The sequence below is a fragment of the Sus scrofa genome, chromosome Y (genome assembly GCF_054392235.1).
Source record: "Sus scrofa isolate SSC_HxYL_T2T_F1_AM1 chromosome Y, Sscrofa_HxYL_maternal_Yorkshire_Landrace_v2.0, whole genome shotgun sequence".
In the NCBI taxonomy this organism is placed as follows: Eukaryota; Metazoa; Chordata; class Mammalia; order Artiodactyla; family Suidae; genus Sus; species Sus scrofa.
This window is the reverse complement of record NC_139402.1, coordinates 8,995,947-9,014,747: the sequence shown is the minus strand read 5'-3', so window position 1 is coordinate 9,014,747 and position 18,801 is coordinate 8,995,947. Positions and strand designations below refer to the sequence as shown.

Here is an 18,801-nt window from a genome sequence, read left to right as displayed (position 1 = left end):
GTGTTTTATTCGCTCCTAGTAGGTCATGTTAATGATGCTGCCAGGCTTGGAGACGCATCTAATAATGACGTACCAGCATCTTTATGTCTCGAGTTTTATTACCTATTTTGAAGCAACAATTTCACTTTCCCTTAAATTTCACAGTTAGTGGACTAGTCATTTAGCGTGAAAAATAAAAATCAATACAGTCAGGCAGTGTAATTGTCGCGTCTGGGATGATGGTTCCAGAATTGCTTTTAAACTACCTTCTAGAATACCTTGTGAGGTTGGAAATAAATAAGGGCCACCCACATTTAGAACAGAGAGAGGAATGAAGTCCATCTGGGCTGTAACCGGGTGGCAGTTATCATCCTACGGGCTAAAGTCTGGTGCAGGCATATGTGAACACGAGCAAATAAGAAGTCACGGCCTCGGATTAAGGTTTTCAAAGAGAATTAATCTCTTAACTCATTTTCCCAGCATTTCTTTATTTTGCAGAGATATTTGTTCCATTTTTCATCTGAGAAAGGATTTTAATGTCACATGACAGATGTGGGAATTCCTTTCTTTCATTCTCTTCTGTCTTCATGGAAGAGTCAGGGTATAGATAAATGGAGCTGGCTCAGAAAGCCAAGCAGAAAGCTGTGCATGGCTGAAATGAGAAGTAGCTGAGTGCCCAGCTGTGACCTCCCATGCACAGGAGGAGGAATAAGGGTTAGTGCATTTAAAGCCTTACAACCAGAGTTCCTGTCATACCTTCATGAAAGGGAATCCAACTAGTATCCATGAGCATGCAAGACCAATCCTTGGCCCCTGTTCAGTGGGATAAGGATCTGGTGTTGCCGTGAGCTGTGGTATAGGTTGCAGACGTGGCTCGGATCTGGCATTGCTGTGGCTGTGGTGCAGGCTAGTGGCTAGAGCTCCCATTCGACCCCTAGCCTGGGCACCTCCATATGCCGTGGGTGTGGCCCTAAAAAGGGAAGGAAGAAAAATAAAAGCCTCACAACCAAGCCCTGAGCTAAACACTGCTCCCACGTTCACTGACTCAAAAACATCTATTATTTACACATACTAACCCCCTGCCATGGAAGTGGGGCTCAGAGCACAACCACAGCGTCTCACAGGCACGGTTAGCCTGATGGCAGGTGGGAGGCAGCCTTCTTCACCTGACTGTGGTCGCAGCCAGTGCTTGCTTCTGGCTGGCTTTGTGAATTGTTGGTGTTACCCACGTCGGTTTTCCATGCCCAGTAGAGGACACCGACAGCGGGGGGGGCGTGTGGGGGGGATCCCAGCTCTCCCCTTTGAGGAGCAGTTGCGGCTGGCCTTCCATCAACACTAAACATGGGATCCAAGGTGGTTTGGTGTTTCCCGCTTGAAATCCTTGTTTCAGGGCGGGTCAGCTGTGACTCAGGGTCTGAAGAGGTGGGAAGGGCCCAACTAGCAGCCTCGCTGGCCCAGAGGAAATGGGGTGTCCAGGAGGCAGCTCCAAGGCACCTTGGCTTTCCATAGTGGCTGCCACCCCCTTCGAGGTATTGCCACGCTCCCACGTGAAGCAAAGCCTTTGGTTCCCAGAGTTTCCCCTCAGTGCCAGGGCTACATGCACTGATGGCCTGACCGAGATGAAACCTAACAATGTGCACGCGGCTGCCATGCTCTCCACCCTCAGCGCCAGCAAGGCGGCTCCAAAATAGCGATGCTGGAAAGATATTACCAGAATCCGAGTTCTTGTTCTTGGAGCCAAAGAATGGACTCTGTGAATACGCAGGCAGCAAGCAAGCCAAGTCTTTATTACAGGAAAACAAACAGCTCCCAGGACAGCGGGGAGGGGGGAGAAGAGCTGCTCTCTATTGTCTTAGAGCAGGTTTTTATCCCTTAAAAGTTGGGGGTACCAATGTGGGGTCCAGAAAGATGTGGTTTTCTCCCATTGGCTTTGACCAGTTACCTATATCAGTCCTGGTCCAGTAGGGGTCTTAGGAGTGAAAATGTCCAGTAAGTCTCATAGTTTCTTTGCCCTTCTCTTCCGTAGACTGAATCACAGGAGGTTATAGGTTAATGGGCATGGGTACACTCCCTATCGTAAACAAGCCCTGTGGGGATGCTACTCCCTGGAGCTCTTAAGCCACACATGTTATCCAATAGCCATATCAAAGAATGCATCAAAGCCCATGCTCCTACACTGCCTCCCTGAGTTACTATTTGGCCTCAAGAAGACAGCTCTCAAGGCCATTCTCACAGCTCTAGGCAAGGCTCACCTTGATAGACCTGGTTTTATTTTATTTTATTTATTTATTTTCGTCTTTTGAATTTTTAGGGCTGCACCTGCAGCATATGGAGGTTCCCAGGCTAGGGGTGGAATCAGAGCTGTAGCCACCAGCCTACACCACAGCCACAGCAACATGGGATCCGAGCTGTGTCTGCGACCTACACCACAGCTCACAGCAATGCCAGATCCCTGACCCACTGAGGGAGGCCAGGGATTGAACCCGCATCCTCATGGATACTAGTCAGGTTCGTTAACCACTGAGCCACGACAGGAACTCCAGACCCTGTTTTATTTTACAGATCCTCAGGGGAGTGGCTGTTTAGACCACTTCAACTTGGCAGCTATGATTGGGTCATGTGACTTATCAATGCAGGTGACCCCAGCCAGGTCTGGTGAGGCTCATGGAAGTGGGGCTGTACCAGCTACCTGGTCCCTGGTGCTACCTGATGATGGGGGACATTAGACCTGCAGCTGTCTATCGGGGCTATTCAGGGTGCCCTCCCCCACTTGCCATCAAAGCATTCAGTGCCTTTGAACCTAATCAACATGATGTCCATAATACTTGTCAAACACCTCAAGACCAAGTGCGACTTGCTGGCTGATTTCAAAGTGGTCCCAGCAGACCAGAAACAGCCTTCACTTGCCTTCAGTACCTAAGGAGGCAAGACAAGTTCCACACTGAAAACAGTCTCATTCCCAGCATTCTTTCGAACTAGGAAAGTTCATTGGTTTCACATTTGTTGAAAAGAGAAGCTCATGCAAGAAGGAAATGCAAACCATAGGGCTGAATATCATCTGGAGTAACGTAAACATCTCCACCTATTAATAAGTAACCTCCAGAAGGTGGAGACTTTGTTATTATTTGTGCCCTAGCGTCTGGAACAGTGCCTGAAATATAGAGGCTCAGAGAGTCACTGAATGAATGGATATTATTTAAATTCTCACTGGAGGGGTAAAATATAAAATTAAACAAGTTAAGTCATGAGATGAGGAGGGAGGAGAGAGGAAATGAGAAACAGAGAAAACTATTTAGCTGTACGTCTCTCCTGCCAGGCAGAGAAAAGGGAGAGTAGGAGGGAGTCAAGGGTTGTTCTTTCCTCCCTGGGGCTACTTCTGGTAGCTGAGCCAGCAGAAGATGTCAGCTTGTTGGAGGGGAGCTGGGGAGCCCTTAGCTGGCGGTGAGGTTGTAGAAGTGGGAGCTAATTACAACCTCCCAGTAGTTAAGGAGGACAGAGAGAGGTCTTTATCTTTACAAGGAGCTCCATTGAGGCCATGTGTGGCTGTGGTGTAGACCAGCAGCTATAGCTCTGATTTGACCTGTAGCCTGGGAACTTCCACGTGCCTCAGGTGCAGCCCTAAAAAAACACAAAAACCAACCAACAAACAAAAAAACTGACACCTAAGCCACCCGAGACCAATTAAATGAAGATGTCTTGAATTGGGGCCTGGACGTCTGCATTTTAACACGACTAGTTGTCCTGAGCATTAAGCAGCACTCGTTCAAATGATGCAACATGAAAAATTAAAGCCACCATAGTTCTGTGTTTAAAACATCTACAAATAAAATGATACCACGATCTTCCATTACTCCATGGTTTCCTATGTACTTGCTTGCATTTCGTAAAACAATTTTCAATTAGATGTGGGAAAATGTGCATTTAAAATGTTTCTGGTCTCAGAAAGATAATTCTGGATTAGAATAAAATGTTTACTTTTTTGTTTTGACACGTTAGTAGCAACGCTTAACTTCTAAGTCCACCTCTTTATGGTGAACATTTCAGTGACTTATCAGATATGCAAAATAATAATAATAATCATAAAATTTATAGAGTATTCCATGCTATTAATGTTCTAGGCTGCGAGTCTAAATATAAAACCATTATAATCTCTGTTTAAATAAAAACTGAGACGTAAAATACCTATGGATTGACAGTTTAAAATAACTTTTCGAATAATTAGTTGTGGACTTAAACCTTCTGGTTTTTGGTTGGGTCGCTAATTTGTTTACTTCCTTTTATCTTAACTAAGTTAGTGCAAGTTTGCAAGTGTTGTGGTTTTGTTTTTCTTCCTCTTCTGTGCCCAGAACTTTTCCAGAGTTCATTATGAGGTTAGAGACAGAAGCAGAAGTTCATGTATTAGGATTCTCCAGAGAAACTGAACCCATAGAAGACAGACAGACAGACAGACAGGTAGATAGATGGATAGATAGACAGATAGATAGATAGACAAATAGATGATAGATAAATTTTATTAGATTTATGGATAACTGATAGATGATCCTATAGATGGGTAGGTAGGTAGGTAGATAGAAAAGTAACAGGGGAATTCCCTTTGTGGTTCAGTGGTTAACAAACCCAACTAGAATCCATGAGGATGCGGGTTTGATGCCTGGCCTCGCCCAGTGCGTTAAGGATCCAGCGTTGCTGCGAGCTGTGATTCTAGATGTGGCTTGGATCCTGCATTGCTGTGGCTGTGGTGTAGGCCTGCAGCTGTAGCTCCGATTCAGCCCCTAGCCTGGGAACCTCCATGTGCCACAGATACAGCCCTAAAAAGCAAAAAAAAAAAGAAAAAAAAGAAAAAGAAAAGTAGATTAGGCAGTAGGTAGATAAGAGGAGATTTATTATAGGAATTGGCTCACATGGTTATGGAAACTGAGAAGCCTCACCAACTGCCCCCTGCAGGCTGGAAAATCAGGAAAGTCAGTGGTGCAATTAGGTCCCAGTACAAAGACCTGAGAACTCTGTGCACTGGACAGAGTAGCTCCTGGTCTGAATCTGAAAGCTCAAGAGCCAGGAATGCTGATGTCTGTGGGCAGAAGAGCATGGATGCATCAACTCCAGCAGAAAGACAGAAAATGCACTTCTCTGCCTTTTGTTCTGATCAGGCCTTTCATGGATCAAGCTCTGCTTCATACTCTCATCTCTCCCAGAGATGCTCATACAGACACACTCAGAAACAACATCTCACCAGCCATCTGGGCATCCCGTATTGTGGTCAAGTTGACACATGAAATGAACCATCGCCCTTCCTGTATCACATGAATGAGTGGTCCTCCCGTAGCATGAAGATCATGTTTGAAGAAAATCCAGGAGTTCCCGTTGTGGAGCAGTGGTTAACGAATCCAACTAGGAACCATGAGGTTGCAGGTTCGATCCCTGGCCTTGCTCCGTGGGTTAAGGATCCGGCATTGCCATGAGCTGTGGTGTAGGTCGCAGACGCGGCTCGGATCCCGCATTGCTGTGGCTGGTGGCTACAGCTCCAATTCGACCCCTAGACTTGGAACCTCTATAGGCTGAGGGAGCAGCCCTAGAAAAGGCAAAAAAGACAAAAAACAAACAAACAAACAAAAATGCACTCCAGTAATCAAAAAGGTAAAGTCAGACACACGTGGAGAAAACAATGCAATAATGTCACAGTAACAGAAACTCCCCCATGGCTGAGAGGAAGATGCAGACGAGGTTACATTATATCTGACAGAGGCATAGATCAGGAAGATATCTTTTCCAGTTCTTACATGACTTAAGACTTGCCCCAAATTACAGGTCTGGATTTTCCAGACATCCCCATCCATGGGTCAGGCCATATTTTTATAGGACCTGTTTTTCTAGCTTATGATGGTCTTTAGTGCCTTTAGCTCTTCCCTTTTGTATCCACACTTGCTGCTGTGTGACCTCATTCAGGCCATGGTTTTGAGCATCAGCTGTATGATGATGAGCCTTCCCTTTTTCTCTCTCAGGAGAGTGAGGGGCTGAGAAACAAGGTTCCCCAATGAGATGAGTAGGCAGGCTGGAGATACACAGGACACCATACCGTGAGTGGTAGACTCCATGTGCTGGTTGTTTAAACTCATCTCCAGTGACTCTGTTCCCTCTCTTTTACTTTTTTTTTTTTTTCTTTAGGGCACCTGCCGCATATGGAAGTTCCCAGGCTAGGGGTCAAATCAGAGCTGCAGCTGCCGGCCTACACCACAGACATGGCAGTGTGGGATCCAAGCCGCATCTGAGACCTACTTCACAGCTCAGGGCAACACTGAATCCTCAACCCACTGAGTGAGGCCAGGAATCGAACCTGCTTCCTCATGGTTGCTAGTTGAGTTTGTTACTGCTGAGCCACAGTGGGAATGCTGCTCTCTTGTACTTTTTACCTTCTCAGTTTTCTGACAGTGTCATATTGTCTTATTAGGGACTCGAGACTGTTCTACAAAGTCTGTCGCGTTCTCAAGGTTCACATTCTTCAGTCCTTTGAATGCTACCTTTTTACTTCTTGTTGTTCACAAGAATACCATTTGACTCCTAAGCCTTATTCTTCTCTAACTTTGCACCCAGAAAAAAAAGAATTGCTTCTTGACTCATTCTTTCAACAAAGAATTTAATTTAATATTAATTGATATTTAATTTGGTATTATTCTAGAAGCCCTGGACCTCAATTGTTGCTCAAATAAATATGTAGTATCTGGTACAGTTATTTTTACTTCATTCTATTTTTAAATGAAATTTCTTTTTTTTTTTTACCTTTTTTTTCCCTACTGTACAGCATGGTGATCCAGTTACACATGCATGTATACATTTTTTTCTCACATTATCATGCTCCATCATAAGTGACAAGCACATGAAAAAATGCTCAACATCCCTGATTATTAGAGAAATGCAAATCAAAACTACCATGAATTACCACCTCACACCAGTCAGAATGGCCATCATTAATAAGTCCACAAATAACAAATGCTAGAGGGGGTGTGGAGAAAAGGGAACCCTCCTGTACTGCTGGTGGGAATGTAAGCTGGTACAATCACTATGGAGAACAGTATGGAGGTACCTTTGAAATCTACACATAGAACTACCATATGACCTAGCAACCCCACTCTTGGGCATATATCCAGACAAAACTTTCCTTAAAAGAGACACATGCACCCGCATGTTCATTGCAGCACTATTCCCGATAGCCAAGACATGGAATCAACCCAAATGTCCATCCACAGATGATTGGATTAGGAAGATGTGGTATAGATACACAAGGGAATACTACTCAGGCATAAAAAAGAACAAAACAATGCTATTTGCAGCAACATGGATGGAACTAGAGACTCTCATATTGAGTGAAGTAAGTCAGAAAGACAAATACTGTGTGATAGCACTTATATCTGGAATCTAATATGAGACACAAATGAACCTTTCCACAGAAAAGAAAATTGTGGGACTTGGAGAACAGACTTGTGGTTGCCTAGGGGGAGGGGGAGGGAGTGGGATGGATTGGGAGCTTGGGGTTAATAGATACAGACTTTTGCCTTCAGAATGGATCAGCAATGAGATCCTGCTGTGTAACACTGGGAACTATGTCTAGTCACTTAAAAATGGTACATGATAAATTAAATTTCAAGATCATGAAATCAGATGAATTATAACTCCTGGTCCAGGACATTTTCACCATTATTCCAGGTATGCCCATTTTATGTATTCCAACTAGATGTTTAATTAGCTAGTGTTAAGAGTGTAATGGACACCCCCAAATCCCACTAATGACAGCAAAAGCTAGATCTTTTACAATGAAACAACCCTTCTGCTTTTTCCACCATAATGCTGCAGTCTAGGTCAACTATTCCCTTTTCTTTCTTAACACAGATTTATTGCACATGTATGCTTACAAATAGATAATCTGTATTCTAGTCTTCTTCAAGTTTTTTTTAGAAAAGGATATCCTGCCATTGAAATCTCTTGGTGGTTATTTTCACTTGGCTGTTGTATTTTTAAGGTTGATCTTTTATGTACACATCTTAGTACTAAATTTATTTTGACAGCTGTATACTACTTCATCATGTGCATACATCAAAGTCTATGCACCCGCTCCTCCATCAAAAGACATTTTGTTGGTTTCAAGGTCTTGCTCATAGGCACTGTGTTGTTATAAAGTTGCTCGTGTGTGGTTTTTATAATACAGGTGCCAAAGCTTCTTTGAGGTTGCCCAGGACTGTAATTGAAGGATCATCAGCTGTGCGAGTGGTTGGTTGTTTACAGATGATGTCTGACCCTTTTCTGGAGTCACTGCATCAATTTACAGCCCCACCAGCTATGTATAAAAGCTTCTGTGGGGCCACCTGTTTTCCAAGAGGGAGCACAGCCAGACTTCCAGTTGTAGCCGAGAGAAGGAGTCTACATCGTGTCCACTCTAGTCTTAATGTTAGATTTTTTGTGTGTGTGATCACCAGTGATGCTGAACATTCCTTTATCTGTCTTTTAGAAATATTTCTTATCTTTCCATACTTGTTCATAATTTTGCTTATTTTTCTTTTGGTCTGTTTACGCTATTTTTATTGATTTGCAGGAATTCATTCCCTAGTCATCTTCTAATATTTCGTCAGTTGTATTATGAAAATATTTTCTTCTCCATTGTAACGAGTGTCTTGAAGGTGCTTTTGGTGAATGATTGGTCTTCATTCTTAATATAACTGACTATCTTTTTAAGCGAAGGCATAGTGTGTTTTATTTAGGAAAAGTTTCTTTAGCCTCTAGTTCTGGATTTATCTTTGATCTAACCCCTGATTTGTTCTCTCATGCTGGATAATGGTTTGAGGACTTCCTCACTTCCTTGGGCCTAATTCAGGTTTTGCCGGAGCCTTGTCCTCTGAAACATTGAGCTTGAAGCTGTTTTACCAGGGACTGTGTTGTTGGCTCCAGTTCCAGCTTGCTGATTGTGGGGGGGGAAGATGTGGTGCTGCCTCCCAGCCCTTTGCTGCCCCCTGCAGGCAACTGTAACCCGGGTTGCTGCATTAAATCAGCCACATTGCATGCTGGGAAGGGGAGAGAGGGGCCGGCTGCTCTGATGAAGTTCCATTAGTTTCGGGTCTCAATAAATATTTTCAGAGAATTCTTAGGCTGTGAGTGAAACCGCACCCCCCATGATACGTTCAAAAAACTTGCATAAATAAAGGAGCATATTATCCTGCATCAAATGTGTTGAATTCGCAAGCACTTTTCTAAGTGAAAAAAGCCAGACATGGCCTTTCAAACTGTCATTTATATAACATTCTGGAAAAGATAAAAACAGAAGGATAGAAATCAGGTCACTGGTTGCCAGAGGCTGGAAGTGAGGGCATGAAATTGATATCATAGGACATAAGAGAGCCCTTGGCGGTGATGGAAATATGCTCAATTGCAATCCTATGGGTGATTACGCTGCTGCAAACTTTGTTAGGGAAAATTATGTCTTAATCAAATTGCTAATTTAACTTTTCCAAATTTTATTTTATGAGTTAATTTTATTTTCAGTAAATTTACCTCAATAAAACTGACCAAAAAAGAGTTAAACAAAGAATAAAATGTATAATTTAACTCTCCACGGTGTAATTTTATGCAGCAAGCACTTCAAGAGGAGTGTTTAAAATCAAGTAGAGTGTTTGACCAGGTGCAGGAAAACGGCTCTAGCATTCACATCTGCCGTGTGAATTCTTTTTGGATAATATCCTAGGTTTGACTGCTTATCTTGAATATTCTGGGGAGGCAAATGGTACTTTTCCTGGGTATTTCTGTCTGTCATCATTGATATATTATATATTGTCACATAAGCTATTTTAATAAATCATTCTGGAAAGTGGACTTGGTTTTCATGTTCAGAAACTAATGTCCATTTCAGAAGTCATTTAAAAATGGTTTTTACCTATCTATTAGTGGGAATCTTCTAAACTAAAGATGTGTTGCTCTAACCCAGTGCTTCTCAGCTGGGTGTCCTTTTGCCCCCAGGGAACACATGGTACTGTGTGGAGACAGTTTTCTTTGCCATGATTTTTTTGGGGGGAGGGGGGCGGATGCTACTGACATCTACTGGGTGGAAGCCAGATTAGCTCCGCATGGCCAAGGAAGCTCCCCAGGGCAAATTAACTGCAAATGTCAATGGTGCTGGAAACCCTGGCTCAGAGGATTAAGGACCCGATGTTGTGTCCACCAGATGCAGTTTGATCCTGGCTGTGGCATAAACTTCAGCTGCGGCCCCCATTCGACCCCTAGCCTGGGAACTTCCATATGCCACAGGTGCGGCACAAAGAAAGAAAGAGAGAGAGGGAGGGAGGGAGGGAGGAAGGAAGGGAGACAAAAATAACCCCCAAACTTTCCTTGTATATCCACTGGTTAGCTTTACCTGGCCTAGTCTGGGAACTAATTGAAGGTCTGTACCTAGTCTTTTTGCAATATTACCTGGAAATAATCCTGGGAGCTAGTTTCTGTTACGTCCCCTGTTTTCCAAGGGGAGGACAGAGCGATGCCGGGAAGTGAAGGGGTCTTTGTAGGTAGCCCACCTCTTGTCTGGACCACTGAGGTTTCAACACCAGATTGATTCCAAACGGATATTCTTCACGCCTTTTGGTCTGCAAACCACATCATTTCTCCTCATCCCTTAGCATCTGCATAGGCCATTATGATCAAGTCGTGACTTCACATTTTTGCAGACATAGCTCTAATTTCAGTTAATTTTTTTGGCAGGGAGGGAAACTCTCTATCTAGGGTAAAACGTCTTTGGTATTAAATTACCATCAAACATGTGCACCTAATTCTCCGAAAACAGAAACGGGCTTAGATCACTTTCGTTTCTTTCACTCTTGGTAATGCCAGGAAGCAGTAATTCCTTCAGTGTGACAGAGTCAGCCAGCTCTCCAGCGCTCCTCCTCCCCGGCTTATTATGTATTTCTGACCCAGGTACACACCTGCCCGTATCCTTGCTTTCAGCTGGACGCTTTGCGTAGCGTAGCCCTCGCATATGTGAAGAGCAGTATGACTCTCACGATGTTGAAAATAAATTTCTCTAGGATGACTGTCGCCTATAATCATCCAGTATGGTAGCTACTCATCACATGCAGGAGAAGAAAGAGAAGCAGGTTGAATACAGGTTCCTTCCTTCTCTTTTTGTGCTGGGACATTGTGACAATGTCACCAAGGACTTTCTCTACACGATGCAGTATCCAGAGGGAGCATAGGAAAGTATTCCCACTAGGAATCCCACATAAATGCTTGGGGGCCCCCATTTTCCCTCTGATAGTCCAACTGTTGTCCTTCTGTGTCCCAGAGACGTACGGACTACGAAGGAGACAGAGCACACCTCGCAAAGTGGGGCCTGGCCTTCCTTGTCGGGAACTCAAAGGCAGCCTTTTGTGTGAGAGGGAGTGTGAGCACCTGAAGAAGGGGTGGGTGGGAAGAGCTCCAGAAACAACTGGACGGAGAGAGAAGGCAGGGACTGACGTTTGAGTTCTGACACCTGGCGGTACCCACATTCCATCAGAGAGAAGAATACGCTCCGGCAGGTTCCGGCGAGCCACTGTAGAAAATCCTGCTTGGGTTTGGTTTTGTTCTGGTCCTACAGGACACGTTGCTGAGCCCCTTTGGATTCCAAAGAGAAAAGTCTGACTTCAGGCCTTCGTCCATCCGTCTCTTCCCTTGGACTGAGGGTATCCCAGTGCTTCCTTCAAGTCCTTCAATGTGTTTAGCTTGGTCTCTTGAGTGTGGGTTCATCTTGTCCAGAGTGACCCGTGAGTGGCGAAACACAGTGTCTGGGTCTTCTTTCTGGTTGCTAACACTGATGATAAAACCTTGTCAGCGCTGCTTTAGTTTCCCCTGTTGCTGAATTTTATACACATGGTCTCACATTTTATGAAATCTTAAAAGCAAGCAATACGTAAGCTGCAAAGGTGTTCTGAACAGAAGCTCCTTCAAATATAATTCACACACAGCCAGTCTTTGTCATTTAATTTTGTAGTGAATGGTTTGGGAAGTGCTTAAAAGCTAGGGGAAAATTCCTTTGAAGAGTTATGCTCCTTTCGTTAATTTGGTTTAGTTTGACTGTAGTTACACAGGAAAGCTTTCCTGTATTTCAGCCCACAGTGGAAGGAGTCTCGTTGGTATTAATTGCGACCTCTGTGCAATTATCCCAGTGGGATGTTGCTTGAAAGATGACAATGTCGTCCTCAGATTAGGTTATCTGACAGAGGATTCTATCGGCGGCCTTCAAGTTTTATTTGTATGACCAGCATGTGGCGCTGTTTCCTGTTAAAAGCTGCCCTTTTTCGTGTTCAGAAACTTCTCTCCAAATCGGTGGTATTTACATGGCTCAGTGTAATAAATTTCAGTGGGCTTAAAAACATCAAAGAAGATAAACCCCACTTAAGTCTCAATGGGATAGAGTTTCAGTATTTCTGAAGAGCACCTGCGGGGGGAATGAAAATCAGAATAAATATATGATTATTTGAGCTTTGCTTTCAAAAGCTAAAAAAGTCTCCATTTTAGAAAATTTTAGATATGAATTTTACTGAAAAATCCACTCTTCATTTCACATGAGAAATAGGCCCTTTAGAAGTGAGAAATGAGGGTTTTAGTTCAAGTCATTTAATATTTGGTTAAAGTTATATAGCTTACATTTCTTTAACTTGCTTATGCTTCTCAACAATGCACATTTGGGGGAAAACCAGTAATATTTTGGGTCATCTCAAAAACCAGAAATGCACAGCTTACTTTTTAATATTTTACTTTACTGTATTTGGCTATTATATAATATTTCTTTTATGGCTATTTGTGTTTTCGATTTCTACAGCTTACGTATAAAATCAGATATGCGAACCCTGACTCTTTCGTGGTTGCTGGTTGCAGTGTTGTTAACATTAGAATTTGGGCAAAATCAGGCTGGTCTTTGGGACATGTATTCAATTTTACTGACGATAAACATTCTTTGAAACCACTGGGTTTTAAAAACGCAGGGTCCTTTGCATGGTCCAGCAGCTGTTATACTCAGTAAGCCACTAAAATCAACAAAAACTCTCTAACTAAAGTTAAAAATTCCTGGAGTTCCCATCGTGGCTCAGTGGTTAACGAGTCCGACTAGGAACCGTGAGGTTGTGGGTTCGATCCCTGGCCTTGCTCAGTGGGTTAGGGATCCGGCGTTGCCGTGAGCTGTGGTGTAGGTCACAGACGCAGCTCAGACATGGCATGGCTGTGGCGTAGGCCAGCGGCTACAGCTCCGATTGGACCCCTGGCCTGGGAACCTCCATATGCCACAGGTGTGGCCCTAGAAAAGACAAAAAGACCAAAATAAAAAAAAATTAAAAAAATTCCCGGAGCAGATGGATTGGGAAGGAAAAGTCATTCACAGGTGAACACTGTCGTTACTGTACAGTTGAAATGAAAATGCACACTCTGATACAGTTGATTTTTTTTCTAGTCATTATTTAAATTTCAGTTATTATGGCAGGGACAGAATAAAACTTTAGGAATGACTTAATCCAAAACAGGCTCTTAGCATGACTGAGGCAGAACAGGTACCCAAACAGATTTCACACTAAGGGATGGATGGATGGTGACATAGGGGAGGGGAAAGGGCGAAGGAGACACATTAGTGAAGCTTAGCAGTAGCTTGAAATCCTGATGTTTGACAATTCTTTGATTTGCCAAAAAAAAAAAAAGTTTTAAAATGTCATTAAAATGTTCTTCAGCAGAAACAGTTCTGATACTTTCTAGAAAAATCCTAGTAAACATCGAAATGATTAGTAAAAATAATCCCTTCAAGCCTGTATAGACTGCAGCTGAATTTTTACAATCTTGCTGCAGAGGAAAATGTTTTGGAAACTAAAAATTATCTCCAAATAAAATATTCACCTCGTAAGATGATAAAAAAAGCAGATCGTACAAATGGATGTGGGTGTTCTTTTCCAAAAAGTAGAGAATATATCCAATGACCCATTGCACAGAGCTCGAATTTTCATTTGTACGATGATTAAAGTTGCCATCAGCAACATGTACCTCTGAGGTTCACCCCATCCTTGCCTGAAATGGTGTTACCAAGGGTACAAATCCGATGTCTATCCATTCAATTCTTAATTGCATCCGACCACCCCATGTTTCACTCTTTTTTTTTTTTTTTTTCTTAAGAGCTCTCTCTGTGTTCCCTGGATTGTACAATTTAAAGCCCAGTGGAGGGAATTACATCTGGCAGAGCAGAAAGCACAGTTACTGAAGAGATCTAGAAGGATCTGGCTACTGAATTCGGACATCTCAGCATGGAAATGGGGAGGTGAGTAGGGGCTGAGGCTCTTGCATGGCTCACTTCTTGGTTTTTAAGGTCGTTTGACTTTTCCTGGATGTTAACTGCAGTTTCTGAGCGAAGATGCACGCTTCTCCATCATCAGATGAAAGTGATTCAAATGAGGTATGCTCCATAAATGAGCTCCCTGCCCTCAGGTCATTGTCTGCCATAACCTATAACCAGTGTTCATGGACCACGTTTGGTTTACGACTCATCAAGGCCATCAGTTGAAAGTATCGGTCTTCTCCAGTTTTACAGCAATTCTCACTGTGCTTTTTCAAGTGGGGAATGTCAGAGAAAGATCCACCTTGCTTCCTTCACAGTTCATCCTTAGCCAAGCAGCTGAAAAGCCTTTAAAAAGAGAACCACCTGCCCCTCCCTGCCAAAAAAACAAACAAACAAAAAAAAAAAACAAAAAAAAAAAACGTCTAAGGGTGTTGTGGCTAAATGCTTTGGGAAAAAAATATCATCGGGATTTAGGTAGGTATGTCCAGTCCATATCAACACACATACCTACAAAAGGTACTTTAAGCCAAGTGAAGTCTTCGATGCTACTGAAATCAAAGCATCTGCTCCATTTTTAACGGGGCCTAGGTTGTCTAAATCAGTGCTCTCTCCAACCTGTCTGCGGTTCCCTAGCTATAGGATCAGGGAGGTGTTGTTTCGAAGCGGAGTTCCCAGGGCTGCCTCACTCCAGATAAGGCGCCCAGAGCCTCTGAACGTGGAGCCCCAGAGCACACCTTTAGCAAGCTTCCCAAGGGCCTCTTATTCTCTGCTTGAAAGAAAGAAAGAGAGAGAGAAAGGAAGGAAGGAAGGAAGGAAGGGATGGAGGAGGGAGGAACTGATAACCCAAATCAACTGCAAGGAAGCGCATGGCGAACTTTTTGGAAACTGGGAATGGAGGCTTTGTTTTGTGTTTCTTCTATAACCTGACCCAGTTGGGTCACACCTTCTGGTCTAACTTTGTTCACAGATAGAGATAAGAGTCCATCCAGGTCCTTTTCTACTCTCTTTAAGAGATGGGTTCACCCGTCCTTGCCTGAAATTTTGTTACAAAGGATACACATTTGTCTGAGTCCCACGGAAGGAATGATAAGGTTCATTGCTTCTCCAGCCAAATTCAGACCATGAGGTCCAAGCTGGCTTTGAGGAAACTCATGCTGAGCACTTTCTAACCAACACACCTGGGCCATTCCCACCCCTCCCTTTACCAAACACCCTTCCTTCTCTGCACACTTCTGGTTCCCTCTTATGTGGTGGCTCTTCAAGAACATAGGGTGTGGCTCACTCAGTCCTGTCAGAAGTTAGGGAGTGTCTGTGCCAATGCAGAGTGAGCTGCGTAAGACATGGGGCACATGCAAGCAGAAAAAAATACCAGACTTTGGCTGTTATTCTGACTTTACCAAAACACTTTCCTTTTAAGTGCTACTTTAAACTGCAATTAAAATAAGTAAACTGAAAAAGGCCAGCCAGCATCATCACAGAAGATGTCTGTGATAATTCTAACAGAAGAAAGCATTCTAACCACAGGTATTATTTTAACATATGCATAATAAAGCAGCCCTATGTGTTTAATCCTAAGCTTTCTGTGCAAACGGATAAGACGTTCTCTTTTGCGGTTTATCATAAAATGCATTTATTCATGGAAATGAATGTGCTATGGAACCCACATAAGCAGCACACACATTGCTTTTTCAAAGACTGCGGTGATCATGTGAACAGTTATTTTCTTTCTTTTTTTTAAAGGTCACACCCAAGACACATGGAAGTCCAGGGCTAGGGGTTGAATCAGAGCTGCACCTGCTGGCCTATGCCACAGCCACAGCCACAGCCACGTGGGATCTGAACTGCACCTGTGACCTATACTGCAGCTTGTGGCAATGCCAGATCCTTAACCTACTGAGCGGGACCAGGGATGGAACCCTCATCCTCCTGGATCCTAGTTTTGTTGGGTTCTTAACCCACTGAGCCACAACGGGAACCCCCATGTGAACACTTAAAAGCTGTTTTTTTTAAAAGCTCAGCATGTTTGGTTTCCCTTTCTAGAATATAAATTTCATGATATAACATGCAGAATTATAAGTCAAAGATAGCATAAGAAATTATAGGCATGCATAATGTCCTTGGCTTTCTCAAGACCCGGTATTGGCTTAACTCGAAAACTTAAACACTTTGGAAGGATCCTCTACAGCTTTTGGAAATGTTTTTAGCAATTCCCAATTGAAAACGATAACCTTCAGAAGACAACCCCTGTTGTCAGACGTCATTCCTCCATGGACGTAAGGTCCCATATACCTTCCTACTTGGGGTCACCACGGTTAGCGGTCAGCTTCTTTGCTCTTAGTCAATATTAAGTATGGTTAACATACTTTAAAAAGATTCTCATCAGCAGTTCTGCTCATCTGTGAAGCAAACTTCTGAGTTCATATGAACCCACATCTAAATTTTTTGTTTCCAGCTCATATGACGAACGGTCAGGCTAACAGCTACAGATAGGACTGGCTGTGTCATTTGTGGGGCCCAGGGCAAAATGAAAATTCAGAGAACCAGGTTCAAAATTAAAACCCAGTTTGTGACAGAAGAATGTTCTCCAAAGTGTGGCTCCTTCTCATAAGGTCACACACCCATGGGGCTGGCTCTGCCTACCGAACCTTTTGAACGAAACAACTCTGATTTATAAAATGCACTGGGAAACATACTAAGCAATTTTATGGGCTTTGCTAATTTAAATTGTATGAAGAAATATACATGTAAGTGATGTAAAAGAAAAATAGGGCATTCCCATCGTGGCTCAGCAGAAATGAATCTGACTAGTAACCATAAGGATGCAGGTTCGATCCCTGCCTTTGCCCCGTGGGTTAAGGATCCGATGTTGCCATGAGCTGTGGTGTAGGATGCAGACTCGGCTTGGATCTGGTGTTGCTGTGGCTGTGGTGTAGGCCAGCGGTGACAGTTCCAATTCACCCCCTAGCCTGGGAACCTCCATATGCCGCAGGTGGGCCCTAAAAAGAGAGTAAAAAAAAAAAAGAGAGAGAGAAATATAGGTACAACAGGGTAACTGTAGTTGGTGATCAGTAATCATTTAATAGGAAGATCTAAAAATCTCAGAGTAGAACATGTGCAGAATTGTTGGGAGAGAGGCCTGGGGATTGCAAACAGCCATAGGCTCTGTGCGGAGGACTGCGGCTTGACGCTGTTGCTCTGAGCAGGCTGCCTGCACGTAGACACTCCAGCTGTACGCAGTTGTGTGTCCATGGAGAGTTGACATTTTAGAACGTGTAAGTGCAATTCAGTATGACATGTGGCAGTGTCCATTCATAGGAATATCAGTTGTCCTGCTTCCAGAGGCGTGTGAATGAGTCTTGCGGCCTTGGTTGTGTTATATAAGTATCCCGGATCGGGAAGCACAGCCTTTCTCACGTCCCAGCTCTCTGTAGGGTCTCCTGGCTGCTCAGAGGCTTGAGCACCCTCCCTTCCCAGTGCAGCTCAGGGCTCCATAAAGCTTTGCTAGGGGTGATGTCGTATAGAGGCTGCCTTGTCTCTTTCTCTGGCAGGGAGGGCCCCAGCTGGGGACAGGGGACGGGGACATAGGTGGTAAAATTGCATTGGAAAAGATGACAACAGGTGGGGGGGAGGCTGTTCCGCTGCTAAAAAGGCCAAATCAAAAAGGCCTGGGGAAGAGTCTAAGAACGACGCCTGTCTTGAATGAGTCACACCTGCTGGGCGGTGCTGCTTGCAGAACCACAGACACCTGAGGAAGGTGGGGGGGGGGCGTCTGTTTAACAGCTGTTGCTATGTGCTCAGCTCGGATTCCAGGTGATAATAAGGAAGGAAGAAGGGGAGGAAGGCATGGGAGGAATGCCTGAGTGGAGAGAGCAAGAGAGAGGGAGGCAGGAAGAGAGGCTGGGAGGAAGGAAAGCAGAAGGCGGGGGACCCAGCGAGGAGGCACGTGTCAGTTAGACGTCCCTGCCTGGCCCCTGTGTGTCTCGCCTCCATCACAGTTGTGTCACCTAGCTCTTTTCCACTCCTCGGGAAAAGGGAAATTCAAATGTACGAAAGTAGGCGCGGAGCCGAGCCTGGAATCGGAACTGGGGAGGAAGCCGAGAACTTAGGGGCGCTCGGTCCTTCCTTAAGCTGTTCCCACGCCCTTGGGGACCCCAAGGCCCTGCTTCCCAAGACAGCCCCCTTCTCATCAGCCCCCGGCTGGCTCACACCTGACGTTTACCTGGATGGCGAAGGGAGGTGGGGCCGGGAAGGAGCGAAAGGCGGCTGTAGGGGAGCCCGCGTGGGAGCCGACCACCGGCGCACGGCAGGCACCCTGCTGGCGTCCCCCTCCCTTTGAGCGCGGGGCTCGCAGCCTCTTAGACCTGCCCACGTCCCTCCGCCCGGGCCCCCTGTCACTCACGCTCCTTTCAGCCAATGACGCGGCCGCCTGTCACCCTGACCCCGCCCTGGAGGCAGCGCGGGGAGGGCCTTGGCGGGGAGGGCGCGGGGCCGGAGTTGAATGA

General features: G+C 44.5%; 1 protein-coding gene and 1 long non-coding RNA gene across 6 annotated transcripts in view; one reads left to right on the top strand and one right to left on the bottom strand.

Moving 5' to 3' along the window:
- Window positions 1-14,281, top strand: part of LOC106506885 (uncharacterized) — a 545,630-nt gene extending 531,349 nt beyond the window's left edge. For all 5 annotated transcript variants that reach the window (XR_014836076.1, XR_014836080.1, XR_014836078.1 and 2 more), the window contains one exon: window positions 14,140-14,281. The gene's annotated coding sequence lies outside the window, so the exon portion shown is untranslated. The remainder of the gene's footprint in view (window positions 1-14,139) is intronic.
- LOC146394350 (uncharacterized) lies at window positions 8,519-18,668 on the bottom strand. Its single transcript, XR_014836123.1, has 3 exons — window positions 18,519-18,668; window positions 10,426-12,424; window positions 8,519-9,264 (listed from the first exon to the last, which is right to left on the bottom strand). It is a non-coding gene; the product is annotated as an uncharacterized LOC146394350 (long non-coding RNA).
- Window positions 18,669-18,801: the final 133 nt, after the last annotated feature.